The following is an 18,032-nucleotide window of genomic DNA, read 5'->3' as shown; positions in this document are numbered from 1 at the left end:
TCGGAAAGGAAGTAGTTTAGAATTGCTTTCTTCTGTTTACAGGGTCATCTTACTGTGTAAAGATGACCCTGTGGCTACGCTCTTTTCACTGTGAATATAGACCATCAGTCTAACAATTAGCTATTAGTTAACATCTACTTCAAAGCCTCTAAGTATTTCCTCAGAAAACCTCAAATGTTTTATAGTGAAGTTTGTCTGGAAAGTGTTTAAATAATTCACACACTCTCTCTGTGGCAATAAATGCAGTTTCAGAAGCAGTAATCCATCATTTGCCCTTTGGATGCAAAGCAAAAGCAAACATTATTTTCTTGGTTAGAGCTAAAAAACCTCCTATGTATAGACAATAGATAAAAACTCCAAAGTTCTGGAAAAGTAAAGGAAAGCTGAGTTGCGCTATCATGGTTTGATCTTCTCGTCACATGCATGGCTGCTTTCTGACTCTGTTGTTCGAAGGTGCGTCCCACATCATTAGATCATGGTAGAATCCCCTGGGGGAACTGACTGCAGGGAAACAAGTCAAATGCCACACTGAAAGATGTACTTGAATTTTCTGCAATTCTTAAATATTCCATGTTGCCTGCATAATTTGTAGAGCGTTATGTGGAATCTGCCTCCAAATGTGGAGAGATCCTTGACTTTGTCACAGTAACAACAATGAAAATTACCCATAAAACGGAGAGAGGTGTCAGTGACTCATGACCTCATTGACACAATACCTCGTTTCCACTGATCGGTTTTGACACGACCTAGTACAACCCAACCCATACCACACAATTCCTGGACTCCCTTCAGTGGTAGGTCCAAAAGTCAATGGTACGGTTAGGGCGGAGATATTGGCGTCACACAACACAGTCCGTTGATTGGTGGGGGGATAAAAATGTCACTGCTTGCAATGAGTTTGTTGTCACACTGCCATGATGCCACATTAGCCATTTGCCCAGTGAGAATCCAAGGTTACAATCACACTGCAGACCCAAATCCAACTTTTTTTCTTGCTTTTATGCAACCTGTATTTGAACAGTCTGAGCTACACAGATTTTCCAGGCCACTTAGATATGTGGTCCTAATTCCAATACTTATCTGATCTTTACAAATAGTAAAGAAAACATAATCTTAAAGACTATGATCCATATTTAGAAATTAAGAGGTCTATATCAAATGATAAAAGTTCAGCAAAAAGATATTTCTATTGGAACACTTTTCATTTTCTGGCTAGTTACACCAAACTGGGTGCTTTTACAACAGGGTTCCTCTATAACCAGGCCAGACAGTCTGCTGTGTTTCTACAGTCGTGTAAGCTTATCTGAAATCTGGCGAAAATCAATTGAGCTAACATGGGTCCCCTCAAAAACTTGGCTCTCAGTTGATGTGAAGGTGAACCCTGGCTTGTTGGGTGAACACTAGGAACACATCAGAAGAAAGAGGAAACCTATGGTCTCTTATAAATATGATTTACAGATACATGTAGTGTCTGAGAACACATAAATCCTCTGTGAAACCAAGTCGCCACCTCATAGTCTCTCATTGTTTCTTGTCATTTTCTGTACAGCTGCATTTGTATCATTTACATAGAGCAATAGGCTGGCCCCAGAGGGCAGCGTTGTATGATGGCACCTCTAACGACCAGCTGTTGTGACTGCATGACAATGTCCAGGCAGTTTGGTATATCCAGCTCAAACACAGCAAGTACCATCGACTGTCCTAGTGTGAAAGTTTTCCACTCTACAGCCTTCTTGCACAGAAAGCACTTAATATAATATAACTCGTTCAATAGCTGAAAACCAGATTGGTACAAATGCAGTGACTACATTTGTGGCTTGATATTTTTCTGTTTTTACCAACAGATTTTCCATCTATACCCTCAGTAGCCATCCAACACAGGCAACATAAATAAGAACAGCACCGTCTTACTTTTTGATTCCCTTTCCTGAACATGCACAGAAACGACCAAAGGGAGAGAAGATGAATTGCCCACTCTGAAATGTCCACATATTGTGTCTGTGAACACTCCATTTATATCAAATATACCATACAAAAGTTTGAGCTTGGCTAAATTGAGTCATTTGAGGAGTTCCAATCTATCTGCGGAGCTCTTCATCGGAATGAGACAGCTTGCCTTAAAATGATGGATGACTCTGTTATGTTACCTATAGATCTTAATACAGCTGTTGACGGTGTTGATCATGCTCTCCCACTCGTCTCAAGCAAAGCATCAACGCTGACTCAGCATGTGGAATACTTCTCCTCTGTGCCAACCTTCTCTCATCATCTTCATTATCCAGTTGATTGAACGCTTAGTGATGAGAATAAAACACGTATGCAGATTCCAATTTCATTATGCTGTGCTCCACCTAATGATCAGCGATTGATCAGATTTACGAAGTGACTGCTCTTTTGTCGCATCCACTTATTTCTGTACTGATCCTGTGCATCCTGCAGGTAGAAGACAGTTCAGTGCACAGCACTGATAAATGCATGTAAAAGTCTGAAAAATGAGTTAATCTTTGTAGGATGATGTCACACTGGAGCATTTAAGAGAGAGATATCCATTAACAGAAAACATATAAACCAGATAGATAGATAGATAGATAGATAGATAGATAGATAGATAGATAGATAGATAGATAGATAGATAGATAGATAGATAGATAGATAGATAGATAGATAGATAGATAGATAGATAGATAGATTTGGTTGGGTGAACAAACTCCTTTCTAAGATCAGCAGGCTGTTTGTGATCGATCAGTAGTGCACTGCTTGTGATTATTTAGTAGCCACACTCAGGCACGCCCACTAGAAGGAAACAAATGCACCCAGTATAAAACTTCGATTCTTTTGACTGAGCAGTTGCCAGGCTTTCTTGTTTCAAGTGTGAGCAGAAAATAATTTGCAAGAAGAAGAAAAACATTAAGCACAAGTATTAAAAGTTTTGAGAACGAAAGACGAAATGTCTGAACGCAGACAGAAAATGTCTGCTCTTGACATATGGCAGGAAAATTACCCCATACATTTATTCTTATTTGTACTTTTTGCTGTTGCTGTGCTTTATGTTTCATTCATACTCGAAAATGGACGTTGTACACTTCTACTTATTCTGTCACTATAGGGGCAGTCATCAGACAGGAAACAGGCAAGGACAGAAGGAGGGCAGCCAGACAGCAAGGTCTCGTGATCAGAAATTGAGCCCACAGTTACCCACGGTAACCTGCTAATCACGTGAGGCCCCCAGATTGTGCTTTTCAAACATTTTATGGCGTCATTAGCTAGCACCCTTGGCGGACAAAACATTGTGGCAGAGGAGCATATTCAGATCCAGCCCATGAAAATTTTAGCTTAGTTCCTGCCAAATCTTACAGGGCCCACTAGGGGGCTTTTTCTGGTTACAGCCACAATGTCTCTGGACAGTTGAATAGAATAATTAGCCTGCCTTGCTTGTACTTTTTTCATAAATAAAGTTTTCTACTAAAATTTACACCATGTTGCCCCAAGGCAATAATAGGAAATATTGAGAAGTCGTATTTCTACTTTGAAGAAACATGAAATTCCGTGTAAAAATATGCCTCCTTTTTGAATGTCTGTGTTAACAAGCCTCATCATTATATCATTGTCATCATCATCATCAAATTAGGCATTGTTGCGAAGGCTTACTAAAACAAGAATGCATACATCTTTGCTGGCAGCAGTCTGGCTAACTTCGCCATGCTTCCCCAGAAAGCTGAGGAAGCTCCAGCTGTGAGTCTACAGAGATCACCCTGTGGTCTCAACAACATGCATTCAGCTCTGCCTTCTCGTGCTTAACAGCTGACACACTCTCATCCTCTCCCAGCAAGCCTCCCACGAATGACAGCTAGCAGGAGATGGCAAAGATCAAATTTAGCTCCTCTAGCAGTCGAGTTCCAGGCTGTCATAATGACAACAGTAATGTCACATCAATACTCTGAAGGTTTCATGAGTAGGCAAATAAATCAGTTGTTTCCTTTATACTTCAGAATGAATTTTTAAAGTGTGGGTATATAAATGATATGCTAATTTGGATCTATGATACAAAGAGAATACAACTGACATTATGTCAGGATACCACATCTTCATTTTCTCAACAAATCATTTCCTTAGCATGAAACCTTTGTAGACTAGCCAGGTGAGAAACAGCCCTTTGTTCTGCTCTTTGCTTCCCACAGAGAGGCTATTGAGAATGATTGCTTGCTGGAGGTGTGGACTCGATTGAAGTTTGAAACGACTGACTTGATTTTACCCAGCCACTGAGGTTTGTTGAAATTGCCTCAACACTAAGAGTTTCAACTCGGCCAAGATGTCTGTTGATGCATACTCAACACATGTAAATGTTCACATGGCACAAAGTTTGCCGCCATCTAGTGGTTAGAGGGTGAATTACAATCAGTTGCAATTTAGACGAATTATGCTCGTTTGAATGACTGTGATCATGGACCAGAATCGATTGTGCAAGAATTTAATTAATTTTAAAGTCTTAATTAATATAGTGCTAGTTAGCATCTTTCCTAAATGTATATAAACCAAATGTGCTATTTTCAATTGACTTATCTTTACTTATTTTAGCATCTGTTTGAGAATAAGAATAAAACTTATTATTTTATTTTATTTTTTTCCTGAAACTGAAATCATGCAGTAAGGCGGGTAACTACGGTGGCCCACAGGTGCAAGTGTGCAGCAAAAGAAAAATGAGCTACAAACACATGAATGATGCAAACTGCAAGACATAAAAACAAGGAACAAACGAAACAAAAAAGCTGCAAACAAAAAATGCTGCAACCACAAGCAAGAGAAGCAAAATGAAAATGACCATGAATAGCAAAAAAGAACAGCAAATATGAAATATGATTATCATTTCTGCATTCAACAACATTTTGTGTTGAATGCAGTGTTTTATTGAAAATTTCTCCTAACAAAGATTTCTGCTTGCTTTGTCTTCCAGAGCTAATAAGTCAGGTAACAGAAACGGAATTGTTTCCTTTGTTTTTCTTTTTATTTTGTTGGTTTTTTAAAGAAACAAACAACATCCTGGATATTTGTTTTACACTCCTGGTAAGGACTTTAAAAAGCCACAGCGGAGAGCCTGGCATCCTGTGAGAGGGAGGGAGCTTCAATTCAATGTTCGTGTCAGAAATATTCCATTTGCATGTATTTGAACGAGCACTAAAAAAAGAAAGGTGAGGGGGCAGGCACAAAGAAACGGTTGAGGAAGAAAATGTGCACGTGGGCTTTTGAGCTAAGCCTTGTGTGCGAGAGCAGAGGAGATGAAATGTGTTTGGTTGTAATTAAAAGCGCAGAAGAAAAAAGCCGCATTCCTACTTTTGACGAGAGCAAAAAAGGGTCATATAGTCAGGGACCTCTTGCAAAGTCACAGCTCATATTATAGAGGCAAGAAGAAGAAGAAAACTGAACGAAACGAATGGAAATGGAATGAAAATATTTCCCTGTAATATATTTTTGAAGGGGCAGCATTATGTATTTTCCAGGCGCAAATTTCCATTTCATAGCACAGCCAAGTAACTATGTACATTCAGTTGTTATAAAAATGCTATTTATATAAAATATGACTTAAAAGAAATTTGGCTTTGATATTTAATGCCTTGAAAGTGTGTGTGTGTGTGTGTGTGGGGGGGGGGGGGGGGGGGGGGGGCTTAAAATCCTTCTTAGAGTTTTCCAGACAATAGTGGACCACACAAAATCATGCACAAATTACTAACGTTTTTATTTTGTACTGTAACCATTAAACTCCCCTTCAGTTCAACCTTATAAGTGGAGACACATTGTTGATGTTACCATTATATAAAATAGTTTACAATTAAGTATTGGCAAAGATCAGTGTCATTTTCACAGCGTTGTTGTTAGCAGCTGCTGAAAGTAACTAGAAAAGTTACTTTTAATGTAACTTAGTTACTTTCCAAATCAAGTAGTCAGTAATCTAACTGAGTTACTTTTTCAAGGAGTAATCAGTAATCCGATTAAAGTTACTTTTTCAAAGTAACTATGCCATCACTGGTCATCACAACATGACTCCTCTATTAACCTTTTAACATTTTTACCAGCGTTGCACTGAGAAGTAGCTCCTATGATGAGCTCAGCACATTATATTAGCAATTAGTAAAAAACAGATGTTTGCTCATTTCTGCTGGCTAGTGTGAAGGAGCTGAGTGGTGGGGAGTCACGGGGGAGGGCTGCTCTGTGGGGCAGAAGCTTAGAAACTGAAGCAAGGCAACATTCCAGGTATGTTTTTGATGAGAAATTAACATTATAACGTGACGGAAAGATCAAAGTCAATTTTATTTAATGCTGCCCCTTTAACCAAAGCCAAATCCATACCATACATATAATCCTATCTCCTAACCTTTAAGGACCCGGCATAAAGTCCATCGGTCTTCAGAAGATTAGAAGTACCCTATTACCATCTAAATAGGCTACATAAATGAGTACACACACAGTCACGCACACAGAGTACAGTACAGATGTCAACATGATGGTGACATATGTCCGTCTGTTTGATGTTTTATGGTTCAACCAGATGGGAGAGTGTTGGAAGTGATCAAATAAATGATAGATGGAGGGAGTGTGAGGGGACAAAACAGCATGATGGAGGGTAGTTGTTGAGGGAGAGATCAATGGAGAAGATGGAGAGAAGAAAATCTCTAATACATCATCTGTTTGGGGATTTAGTAGACTTGTTAACATTCTTAAGATGGGAATAAAAGCATGAGAGGAGCATCAGGGATATACAGCATATGGAAGACAAATGTGTTTGGAGAACAAAAGGAGCGTGGTGGGAGGGACGGGCCTCCTTCAGAGCTGGCGGCTCTGTGCTTAAGAAAAGTTGTAAACCCATCCCAGTTTTTATTTAAGGCAGACATTTTTATATATATATAAAAAAAACCTTTGTGAACCAATAACTGCTAAAAACAAAAAGCCTGCTACATTTACTAGTTTTACAGATTTTATTAAGTTGTTTTCTTTGATTATTTTCTGAAAGTTTTTTTCAGTTGACATCTTTGTCTATATACTGCAATGATAAAAAAAGGCTGATCCTCTTTCAGTTTTAGAGTTTTACAAATAAAGACCTAATACAAAGGATCTGATTTTCAACAAGTTATGAAATTCTTTCAATCAAACCAAAATGAACAAAGGTCTTTGTAGTATACTTGATGTTTCCATTGGATTTACAGCTGGGAAAATAAGTATTTGATACACCACCCATGTCTCAAGTTCCCAGTTTCCAAGGAATGGAGAGGTCTGTCGTTTTCATGGTAGTTACACCTCAACAGGGAGAGACAGAAACATTCTTCATATACGTATTTGATATAACGGAAAATATAAAATAATATTTGGTACGGAAACATTTGTTTACAATTCCAGAGGTCAGATGTTTCCCTTAGTCCTTGACCAGGTAATAGGTGTCACGATAATGAATTTTGCTGGATGATAAATTGTCGCAGCAAATATTGTGATAAACAATAATATAATTATTTTGAAAACATTTTCAAGTATTAATGATGGCATAATAATGCAAGTTTGCCCTCTCACAGATCAATAAACTGGAAGTGGAAGATATTTTAAATATCCAAACTAAAACAAAAAAAAAAAAAACAAATAGAATGGAAATAAAAACCACAATCATCAATGAAATGAATTATAATGTCTCTGTAAAAACGGTGGTTTTACTCAACTATGGGGTGGAATTAGTTTTTTTTACACAGAGTGTTTACAATATGACTATCACTGCTGAATATGGCCATACTCATTAAATGACAATATGAGCACAAATCAGGCTTTTCATTAAGTCCACATGTCTGTATTGAAAATATGTTTAATTGATCTGATCAAATATTCCAATCATAAATGTGTTTTCACTTGCTGTAAGCAGACTATCATAATTAAGAAAAAAAGCTTGAAAACTTCACTCTGAATGAAATTAATCTACATGAAGTTTTATTGAATGTAACTGGAAAAAAATCATAACTCTTCAATTATATTTTAGTTCCTATGACAGTGTAAAATCTGTTGTTTTTTACACGTGTCCCAGCAGGATTTCAATTTAAGCTCAGAACAACTATAACAGAAACATATACTGTAGATATACATGTGTAAAATTAGGCTTTTGTTTAGTCATTTAAAAAAAAAAACTAAAATAATTTGATTATTATATTAAACTATTTAAAAACCTCATCAAAACTGCTGGACTTAGTGGGTATGACATTTCTTCAACAGGTATAGGTAACGTCTAAGAATAAATTTTAGAATTGAATATTTCTGTAAGTGAAGAAAAGTGTTGAAAGGAAAGTTTTGTTTATTCGGTTATGTAAATCGGTTCAAGAAGTTCTTTTTTCTCATGCAAGAAGCCTCAACATGCGTTTATGGTAAACTGTGAGCAACAGCATGTGAAAGTCACTGACCCGTTGAGACCCGGACAGAAAGGCTGCCTCCCAGACAGGGCTCACAAAGCGATCTGATATCTGAAATATCATTGTTGCACCTCTAATCTACAGTAATTCTAATAATTGGGTCCTAAATTAAAAAAACTAAAAATTTTCAGCTATTTAGGTTATATAAAAGTTAAAAGGACTCTTATTGTATCTGTTACTAACCCAAAAATAAATAAATAAAAAAGTTTGATGTTTCATGATGGCACATGTGCCTTTGGATAATTAGGTAAAGCCTTTAATTAATTAACCTCATTTAAAGGGTTGGATCTATGACTTAAGAAAGTTCTAATTGGAAGGAAACAGAGTTCAGCTGCTATTAGGAATCCACACTTCAGAGAGAGATTGACTTCTTTAGAGGTGATTTCATCTGGCTTGGGACCAATAACATATTAAAGGCACAGACCTCTTTCTGTCTGCACAACAATAGTTCTGCTTTAATGAGTCCAGCTCCCAGAGGGGTCTCAAGGAAAGATATTAAGGTGTGTAATATCTGGAATACAGAATCAGTAATTGATTTAATGACAGCCTACATTAAGCTATTTAACACTTGTTGATATTAAGGGGACCTTGTGCTCACTCTCATGTATTGTTTGAGATATTTTCACTTTTATATTGGAACATCAGCAACTACAATGTAATATGTAGTAATATTTTACTACATGGATATATTGCTGTCATCGGCCGTCATCAATACTGTCACAAGCCAAAACCAGGTGATGTTAGATTTAATTTCATTCAGACTGAATTTTGAGTTGTCTAGACTGAGACACTAATTGGCGTTTTTTGAAAGTTTAAACTAAAATGCCACAGGTCTATATGCACTTTTTGTAGCATTCGCTTCCTCTTAGTTTCAATTAACAATGAGAGTCCAGGGAAGATTGTTTAAGTAACTGATGGATATTTCTATCTTTTGGATTATGGCAGAAAAATTCCCTTGTTCTTCCCCTTTGTTTTTGTCACCTCGCTTTCTGGTTGGCAACACGTCACATTCAGCACGTTGCGGGGAACCCATCGGACCAAGACAATCCAACAAGTTGAATACCACCGATCTCCTCAGAAGAACTGCTCTGACGTCCTTGTAAGAAGACCAGATCACTCTTAACACACCACACACAGTAGAAAGATGTCATGAGGTTATCTTTGAAACCATCATGATAATCAGGGCAACCTTAGATTGTCAAAACCTAAACATTGGGTCGAAAATTGACATATTTATCTTGCTGTATCTCCTTAAACCACTAATAGGAATATTGTGATACAGCTGACCTGAAAACAATTACCACAGCTGTGGGAATGTTACTCTGTCCTAAAAGGGTTCGCTCTAATGGTCGTACCAAGAAAGTTCTTTGTCTTCATTTACTCCTAATACTGAGGATTAGATTTTCAATTTAGTGCATGAAGCTGCAGGTACAATCCCACCTTTTCATTTATCTTTTAATAAAAGAATCAAAACTTCCATTTTTAATCCTGACTTTGGCTACTGAAACCCTTTTTTTTGGAGAATATGCGTTAGTAGATATGAATTAAATGCTTTCTTAATGCTACCTGTTTTAATAAATTCATAGTTTTGTTGTCGTGCAAAGTCAGTTTTAACTCAACGAGTTCTCAAAGCAAAGGCTCATGACTACCAAGGGCATCGCAGCCTCTGGATAAACAACGTTCCTCAATTTTTCATGAGGACGGTGATGGTATTAGAATGAATGGTTGTGATTTGCAGCCTGTGATTAGCTGATAAATGGGGAGCATGGCTGCAGAACTAAAAGCCCCCCAGCTATCTGGAAGAGCTGGTATAATCACATATGCTTTGCGGTTTAATATCAATACAGTGACTGGGAATTTTCTCATTCCGGGAAACAAACAGGAATAATGAATAAACGGCAGAGTTATCGTTAGAGGTGTTAAATGACAGTGCTGAATAATTCAAGGTTTCTCTCAAAGCCAGAGTCTCAGAAATTGATGCGGTCATACAATTAGTCACATTACCTGTGTTTTATTATTACGCTTGGACATTCACACAGTTTTAACGCTGTGTGCAGGATCCTCTCTGGAGACTAATATGTCTTCAAAATGTTTTCTTTGCACAAATGGTTGCTTACGCAGTGGCTTTTAATAAAATGGATTATGTCAGGAAACTCAAGTTTGTAAGTATTTGAAGATTATACATTTTGTACTTTATGACATTTATGTAGCAACAGTAATTTCAATAATAGAATTTCTCATATTTTGCTCTAAGATCAGACATAATGCTTCTATACCTGTTTTCTTACAGCTGAAAGTGTCACCACAGTTTCTACACCTATACATAAATAAATCGTATTTATATATTTTAGATTTTACTCTAACAGTATTATTCCCTGACAAGAATCTCTGGAGGAGATTCACTCTTTTTGTCCTTGATACTAATTTAGGAATTGGCCTTTGACATAATTTGTTTTTTCAAAAAGGAAATGAATTTCAAGCCACATTTTATATACATTTTAATACATATTGCAGATTAACAGAAGTACCTACAGTATTTTGACCTAAAAGCTTCTTTCCTGCAGAGAGTTGCCGAGTTCACAGCAGCATCGTCATGGACTCCATACAGGGAGCGACAAATGACGGTGATAGATGAAAACTTTCCGCGGCAGCAGACAGCAAGAAAAGTTGGATATTTTTCAACTTTCTTGTTTTGCGTCTCTAGCCTGCATGGGCACATCAACGTGTACAAGCTTGAAATTTCACATGACTGAATGATGCTGGTCAATTGGGTGGATGAAGAGAAGCAACTTTCACCTTATAGCACAAGTTCATAAGAAAAGAATGGAGAGCAGCATTTCTAAATTAACACCTAAATGGTAAATGAACTGAACTTACATAGCGCTTTTCCAGTCATTTTAACCACTCAAAGTGCTTTACACTAGAGTCACATTCACCCATTCGCACTCACAAAGTGCCTTGCCCAGAGGCACATCGACATGTGGCAGGAGGAAGCTGGAATCGAACCTACAACCTTCTGATCGCAAGACAACTACCATACAGCCACAGTCGCCACAGTTCCTGAACAAGTTTGCCTAAAACAAATTGACTTCCTTTAAACCTTCCTGATTATAAAAACCTGGAAAACTGATACCCGTCAGACATGTTTGGTTTGAGACAACAAAACATTTTTTGAAAACATGCACACAGCAACAGGTTTTGATATTGGGGTATATGGGCAGTTGCCCAGGGCAGCATCAGAAAGAAGCGTGACACACAACAACTACAAAATAAAATATATCTTATCTGTCAGTGGTTCCCTGAACAAGTTTGTCAGTACTTGCATGCGTGTGGAATGGAGTAAGTTCCCTTTGGTTGCTGTTGCACACTGGAAGGCTGCATTCCCTACTTTCTGCTGCAAAGACAGAAAAACAAATCAGGTAATTGCTTGTATTTTAATTGGTTGGAGAGCAGCAGAAGGAGGGCTTGTCCAGGGAACCATTCCTGCAGTAGGAATAAGCGCGTAAAGATAATGGATGGATGGAATTTGAGATCATTGCATGTAGGTAATCTAATGTACGTGGGGCACTTTAATGTACCTTCAGATTATCAGCAAGGTCATTAGATGTAGCGTAGCAAAGATATCTTAATTAACAGTGTACACCCAACCACAGTTAGGTTGTTTTACAGCTCACACCTAATTAACAAAGAATCCTCCATCCTGTAGACCAAAAACATGTCAAGCTCGGCCCTGTTGTCCCACTGCATTCACGTCATCAGGTTGGGTTCATTCCCTCCTAAAACATTCTCTGTCGACCAGTTTCTTCCCATAATGTGCCGACACATCAGCCGTCAGTATTTTGCGGCTCACGTTTAAACAGAAGTTTTAGAGTCCAGAGGGACTGTCCACACCTCTGAGTGGACAGCTGATGTAGAACAGTCTCAAAAGCTTCTACACCATCTGGAAGCAGAGCAGGAAGATCATGACTCAGGAATGGAAGCTAACTGAACAAAAGAGATCTTTCCACTGGGGGAAAAAAAAGCCTGAATGCCTCTAGATAGAAAAACATCAGTATTCTATAGGAACACTGAAAAATGTGAAGAACAAAGGTGTACTTCTTAATTAGTCTGCAACAGTGAGGGTAACAGGCGCTAATTAGACAGCAATCAACACATAAAGTCTTATATGATTAAATTTGATCTTTTTTATGATTGAAGGGGCTATATGTTTTAATTAGCTGGCGTTAAAAGATTGGGGATATATGTTTTAATTAGTCCAGTCTCCTGTGGCCCAGGGCCTCTGGGTTTAAACATTAGGTACAGTGTTAATTAAACCTGCAGAAATGAGATAATTGTTTTCATACAGCAACTCTCTTGTGATACGACAGAAATAATCTTTTCACTTCTTACACGTTTTGTGTTTTTCTGTTCGGAAGTCGGAGTGAGCTACAAGTGAGAGTTTGCTGTCCTACTTTGGTCTGCTCCAAAATTGACTTCTGAGTTTCAGCAGGTATGCACACCGTACACACTATGCAAGTCTGAGACTGCTATTTCAGAGTTTCAGCTCCACTTGGAGAGAGAAAAAAACAACATACGAGAATATTTTTCTGGTACCTTCGATGGCGTGGGTGTGTCGAGGTCACTGACACAATTCAACAAGTCAAGACATTCAAACTCCAGATAAATCTGAAGGCCCTCCTGATGATTCGTTTCTGATTGGTTTCCAAATGTAAAACAAAGAAAATGTCTTTAAAATAAAAATTGAAGGTATGGAAGGTATTTTTTCTTTCAGCTTGAAAAAAGCTTTAAATCAGTTCAGTCTGGACTGAGTGGTTCAAGAGTCCCTGCTAACCTAGCTGCATTTCTCCTTTTGTCAAACTACTTCCTGCTACCTACATGCATTAATTTAGATGAACATTTTTGATGTAAAATGACAAACAAAGGCTTTGTTAACCAGTAGATTAGTACAACTACATCTGCACATGATGGATGTCAATAAACAGTTTAGCCCAAAATCATTTATACATCTGATAGTATGAGATTTATGATATTTTTCACACAATCAATTACTTTGTTTCTGACAAAAACATTTATCAGAAGAAAAGGAATATAAGAGGAGTACCAAAAATGGGAAAAAATCTCTGAAGAAAAAGGAGCGCAAAGTCCTTCTTCACAAAAGAACAAAAAACAATGTAAACATCAATGGAGTAGCGTCAGCCTTTAGGATCTTTCTTTTGCCTTCAGAAAAAGAGCAGGAGGCATTTCTTCTGCTAGCAATAGACTCACTCATTTGTTTTGGTTGTTTTTTACCCAGAATACCCTGCGCTATAGTCGCTTCCCTCTTGGGAGCGTTCTCCGGTCCGATTGGTGCTCACATGTGCATTCAAACCGGTTTGGTTTGGTTCAGTTTACTCCGACCGAACCAGCCTAGGTTTGAAGACGGACCAGAGCTCACGTTTTGGGTCAGAGTTCAACTTCACATTCTCACCTCCCAAATGAAACAAACTTCCTAGAACTAGACTTTGATTAAAGTGGACTAAGCTGGGCTGGTGTGAATGCTCTTCAAGAGGGTTAGGGTTAGGGTAGACCTAGAGCTGACCTAGAGAGTATAGTAAGTTTCATAAGGACACAGATTGGTCATTTGATTTCTGCTTTCACAAAATACAGTGGGCAAATGTTCAAGTCAAGCTGTAGGATAGTGATAGACTGAATGGTGAGATTGAATCAAAAAGTGCTTCACTAAAAGGTGAAATAGGACAGTTGAACAAGAGTGCATACAGTTAAGTATTTTTTTTTCTTCTAAAGCAACAGATTTCCTTTTTCTAAGGAAAAAGTTTCAAAAGGATTTATCTTGTCCTTGGCTTTTAGGGGTGTGAACACTTTTCAGAGCTACAGTATATAAAAAACACCTGTTATGTAGAATAACATGGCTGTATGAAACGCATACAATGTCCAGTACTGGAATGACCTGTGCTGCTAATGGCCATAATTTAAGTAAGAGAAAACATATGCCTGACTGCTCATTAACAGCAGACTGAAATGATCATAAATGATGGTGGTGGTATTATCCATCTCCACAATTTCTGTTGCTCTGCTCAGAATATAATAGAAGGGGATAATGGCTCCTCAATTATTCATATTGCCCCAACGCTCTGTACAGGATACTGTCACGTGGCCACTATATGTCTTGATCTAATTAGCTGGAGGAGAAACGGAGCGAGCATGATGAAGAGATTAGAGATCAACAGGCCTGAGACGAGCCTGTGTGAGAAAAGGGATGGAAATGATCAGGAAATTGAAGTCACAAAACTAAAATTAATGTTTTGCCTGGAAGCCTTGTGAAGACTTTTCAAACACTGGTTGCTTTAAAGTTATGTGCTCTCTGAATCCACAGCGTTATACGGATCGTATATGTCTGTGTACATGTCTAATAGTTCAATCAGGTTACTTTTCTGGTTAAAGTTAAGGCAACTTGCAATCAGTATGCCACAATCACATCAATCAAATCAGTTCAATGAGGAAGGGCAGAGGCTCCTGTCTCAAGTCCTCCTTAAGTTTAAGGTATTAAGAACTTAAACTTATTGAGACCTTAACCCTGTTGTTATGGTCTCAACAGGTTTGAGACCATAACCTAAATACCAGGTATCACACCTCTTATTAAGCTTAGTAATAACAGGTTTACTACTGTCATGTCCTGGTAAACTACTAAGACCTTAAACATCCTGGTAGCATATGAATTTTTAAAGGTTTTCATTTACCTTGTGAGCATCAGTAACATGTGGATGATGTAAACATGTTGCGCATGTTTACATCGTCACCACCTACTGGCATTGGATAGGTATTGCATTTGAAGTAGTGTCACCATATTCTATTCTATTCTATTCTATTCTATTCTATTCTACGCTCCCTGTCTGTCCTGATAAATGAAATAGCCAGTCAGGTTATGTTAATCGATGTCTCCTCCTTTTGCTTCCTTCCTCTCCTCTCCAAAGTTCAATTACATTCATCCACTGCCATCCATCACTGGAATGAAGCTGGCTGTGGGGCAAAATTAAATGTGTCAATTTCAATTAGCCAGTGTGAGCCAGCACAGGGGACAGAGGTGACTGTGGTGGAAATTGGTTAGTGGAGAGGAGAGATTCAGAAATAAAGGCGGGAGGCGCCAGCGGCTTTCTGGACTTCTGATTTTTTGCCAATCTGGTGCATTTATTGTTCCTTCCTAAAAGGATTAACATCCCTTGGACTATTTCATATTTTGTCATTATAAGTTCCAACTTCAACGTGTTTTGGTGGGACTTCATGTGATAGACAATAATAAAGTAGTGCATGCTGTTAGAAATGAAAGGAAATACATTTTTTTCTAAATCTGAAAAATGTGGTGAGCATTTGTAAGTGTTTTGTGCTGCTGAGAAGTTAGTTTCCAATTGCGCAATTTGACATTTCAAAAATAAATCCTCCTAAATGAGACACGCTCATTTTGAAAAAAAAGAAAGAAAAAAACTTGTCTTTTTTTCCCCATTTGTTTGTTGTTGTTTTTTAGCAAAACTGCAATGGAAACACTTTTTTCGTGCATCACATGAGTCACATGACCAACACCTGAATGCTGCCACTGGTGAAAACTGTGATGAGGAAGACAACAACAGGAAGTAGTAGGAGGATGACGGCATGTTGTTGTTTTTTTAATGATTTATCACATGAAAAAACTTATTCTCATGTGATTTTTATTGCTTCTTATTTAATAGAAACACAGCAATTGCGATATTATGTTTTCCCGACATTACCTGAATAAAACCTCTACTGGAGAACCTTCCCAGAAGAAACGTGTACAATGTGAATTGCAACAACTTTTAATTTCCCTTTTATGCTAGTAAAGCATTTCTAAATTAAATGTCAAGCTTTTGCCAGTGAAGCTAACCAACAACATCTAGCAGCACCACAGACACGCCCTCTTTCTGGGGCTTCCTCTCTTCTCCAACATGATGCCTGGACAATAAGAGCTTCACATGGCGCCGCCTCCCCTCCATTTTATGCGCATTATCGCAGCAGATCCTTTAACAAGCAGCCTTCCAGAAGTGGTTCGTCGTTAACCGCCCGGGTATTGAAGCAATGGCAGCATGACAAGAGCCTCAGCAGCTTCATTCAGCACCGCTCATGTGGCAACAGAACTCTCCTGGCAACCAGACGGAAGCAGCAGATGAATAATCTGGTCTTCACAGAGGACTGGTGGGAAAGAAAAAAAAATACTAATTTCACCCCACTTTTCTCTCTGGATCCTCTTGAGCAGACTGGGTTTAGCCGCCTGCTGCCCCCTCCGCTCACCCCGGTCCTCCCTTCTCTAAACCAAAACAGACTGATACTTTACGGAGAAGCGATTCCAAACTTTTAAATGGTTTCTCTCTGTCTTGTAGATCTTCTAATTGTTATTCATAGCCGTGCCAGGAGAGGTGGAGGAGAGGAGAGAGCAGCGAATGAGAAGGGGACGAGGGGGAGAGAGCGGAGAAGAAGAGCAGAGGATGGAGGAGATGGAAACGAAGCACAGACGGGCAGACAGGACGGACGGGATGATGGGGAAAATTAAAGGAGTTTAAATTAAAACGACGATCTCAGATCATCAAAAGAAATTAATCAGGAAAAGAAAAGGAAAACAGAAACTGATGAGACTGGGAATGAGGATTTACCCTGATCTAAATCAGCCTAATGCTCACCTGTCACTTTGTCTTTCTTCTTCAGATGCTGCAGTTTTCTGATTCAAACTGACTTTTGTGTTTAGATCATATCAGTGCTTCAAACTTAGAACACTGATTAAAAACAAAAACTGTTCTATCAATAACAGAGTTGTAACGAGACATCAAGGTGACATTTAAGCAATCTCATTTGCAATACAATAACATTTTCTGCTTTTATAAATAAAAATACCAACAATGCTTGTGCTGTCGGGTTGATGAACCGATCAATATGTGTCTCTGCTGAACTCTTTTCCATCAAATCCTGAAACGGCCTTGTAGAGTTTTTCAAATCCAACATTTCAGACAAGCGGATTGTTGCTTCGGCTCCTGCAGCCTCCTGTGCTACATTATTATTACAGCATCTGAATGAGTCATTAATGTCTTTGAACCTAACGGGACAACGTTCTGCCTTGATAGGTTTGTTGCCAGCGAAGGAGGTTTTATACCCACAATTATTGCAGATGAGCAATGATTGTAAAAACATGGAAAATTGTCCTGATCAAATGCTTAAATAAGGTGGGATTATAGGCCAATATTAATCTGATATTTTTAGTAAAGTTTACTAAAAAAACAGTTTATTAAGAAAGTGGCCTCTTTATGATAAAAAAAGTCATCTTTTCTGTGCTTTCCTGTCAGGCTTTAGATCACACCACAGACCCAAAAGTTAAGCCATGATATGTGTTGAACTTTGTCTTTGTGCTCTTTGATCTCAATTCCAATTTTTACACGAGTGATTATAACATACTGATTGAAAGACTGTTGAGTTTTTGAGAATCGTTTCATTTAACTTAGATGTGTTACATTTTAATTTCATCCACAGAGAAAAAACCTTCCGTTGTTAAATTTTGTTTGAAAAGAGAAATCTGAACCGGCTAAGTTCAGTTACAGAAGTTGG

The sequence above is a fragment of the Xiphophorus hellerii genome, chromosome 22 (genome assembly GCF_003331165.1).
Source record: "Xiphophorus hellerii strain 12219 chromosome 22, Xiphophorus_hellerii-4.1, whole genome shotgun sequence".
Lineage (NCBI taxonomy): Eukaryota > Metazoa > Chordata > Actinopteri > Cyprinodontiformes > Poeciliidae > Xiphophorus > Xiphophorus hellerii.
Note: the sequence above shows the minus strand (reverse complement) of the source record.